The sequence below is a fragment of the Tupaia chinensis genome, unplaced genomic scaffold, assembly GCF_000334495.1.
Source record: "Tupaia chinensis unplaced genomic scaffold, TupChi_1.0 Scaffold143795_1, whole genome shotgun sequence".
Lineage (NCBI taxonomy): Eukaryota > Metazoa > Chordata > Mammalia > Scandentia > Tupaiidae > Tupaia > Tupaia belangeri.
The window spans coordinates 676,015-678,317 of record NW_006203645.1 but is presented as its reverse complement, the minus strand read 5'-3'; the positions used below and the strand labels follow the sequence as shown (position 1 = coordinate 678,317).

General features: G+C 39.0%; 1 pseudogene; it reads right to left on the bottom strand.

The window, feature by feature from the left end:
- LOC114005432 (60S ribosomal protein L23a pseudogene) overlaps positions 1 to 2,303 on the bottom strand; it is a 5,958-nt pseudogene that overhangs the window by 361 nt on the left and 3,294 nt on the right.

Here is a 2,303-nt window from a genome sequence, read left to right as displayed (position 1 = left end):
TCTTCGGGGGATATTTAGGCTGCCTCTGCAGCCAAAGAGTCTTCAGCCTCTGGAAGGTGGGTGATATATGGATCTTCTTTTTTGTGTGGCTGTGGATGCCTTTCAGCACTGCCTTCTTGGCCTTCAAAGCCTTTGCTTTAGCTTCAGCTTTGGGAGGGGCGGGAGCTTCCTTTTTAGCAAAAAGATTAGTCACTGTTCATAAATTATTATGTTCATACTTTGCTATTTCTCCTTCCAGGTAAATTAACCAAATAGGTGCACCGCCTGTTGGGAATCTTTCAACACTGTTCTTAATCGGCATACCTGAGTGGGCCTTTAGTACTGTGGGCTTCCAATTTCAGCTTCTTCCAGTATTTTTGGTAGAAATATCTGTAAACTTGACTCCAATCCACCCATCCCTGCCCAGTCAACTGGTGATAAGGTACACTCCATGAGGCCATAGGTGTATATTGAGAAAGGGGAGGCAATGCAGCAGCAGCAGGGTTCATGGGAATCTGAGCCACTTGCTGATGCAATGTACTTGTTTCTTCAAGGCCTGCTTAAACCTGATCTCGTGCATAGCACTCCCACTTAATGATAACGTGCTGCTGTGCACACTTAATATTACAGCTTACTGGGTCAGACATCACTCACTTTGACTTTTTTCAGGGGTAGGGCCTATGAAGATTTATTACTACTGTGTTTTCAGCATCAAAATTTATAGTTCTGTTCTTTCTTGCTTGCTTTTGTACAAAGCCAGAAGAGAGATACCGGATACTTTGACAACTTTAATGCAATTCCAGGGATGTCACCAGCAACAGGACCCTTGTGATCAAATCTGGCAACCAGAACTTCATTATTTTCCTCAATAAAGTTTGTTTTTTTTTTCTAAATAGACTATTGCTTCTTTTTTTAAAAGAATTATTTTATTTAACTTTATTTATTATTATTGTCATTATTATTATTCAGCTTGATCACAGAGATACAGAGAGAGAGAGAGATGAAGTGAGAAAGCAAGCCAGCAGGTCCAAAACTTGAACCGTGGTTGGCCATGTGGGAGTTCAGCACCTCTAACCACCATGCCACTTGCCGGCCCCTATTTTCCTCAATAAAGTTTAAGCAATCATTACTGGAAACAAAGGCTGTGATTTTCTTGCTGCTCCTGATTACCTAGACTCTGACATACTTCCTGATGACAAAATTTGGTTGTTTGGCTCCTACTCCTACTTTTTCAGCACAATTCCCTTTGCAATGGGAAGTACCAAAAATGTTGCCTTTTAGAGCTGTGCCAAAATGGGCTTCCTTGTACTGTTTCCCAAGTCTTTTCTGGTGTTTTGGTGCCTACACAGCCCTCTGGTAGTAGGAAGACCAAAACACCAATCCAGCCAGTGCCAAGGCCCAAAGCAAACATCACCCACTTTGTGATGAGAAGATCAGGCTTCATGGAACTTAATGGCCCATAGGCAAGTGTTTAATCTCTAGTAGGACCCAATAGCAAATCAGATGTCATTTTTCAAAAGTAATAGTAATTGGGCGAGGATGATGTAATTTGCTCTAAAATGACAAAGGGTTTGAACTAGTTCTCCCAGTAGCAGAAGATCAAGGAATATAATATATAATAAATACAGGATATATAAATATGAAACAAGCTTCCACCTATTGTTTTTGAGATTTGTGATGTAATCTAAATGCTCAAAGGCTTGCCATATGCTCTCTAATGTAACTCTGACTGTTAAGACACTGTAAGGATCATTGGATCTCCTTGGTCAGAGAACAGCTTCTTGTAGTATTTCTTAATGGGCATTGAAAAAAAGCATTTAATATATCACTAGCTGCCAGAGGGTATGTGTCTCTGTCTGTAATATCTATAATATATAAAATATAATATATATAGTCATCTGGGTCTGAGCATGCAAATAGGAGAGGAAACTCTGAGATGATTATGATTTGGAATAAGAAGCTGGAAAAAAGAATGAGTTTGGAGAACAACAATTGTGTAAGGAGGGAGAAGATTTCTGAAAAGAAAGAAAAGCTGTTGTTCACAATGAAAAACTGGGAGAAAGAGGAAAGATGTTTAAGTATGATTGTAGTAAGTTTTAAAATTTGATTTTATAACACAAAACTGCTTCTAATATCTCATAGAATTTTCAATAAACTAGTAATTTCTTATTCACGTATGGATTAGGAGGACTTACATTGGGAAGACGTCACAGTGCTGAGCGAAGTCTCAATAGCAAGCCTGAAGCAAGAGCTATAACTTCTCCTAGGACACTGGCTCCTTCTCACACTGGCAATAAAAAAAAAACAAAAAAAAAAAACAACAA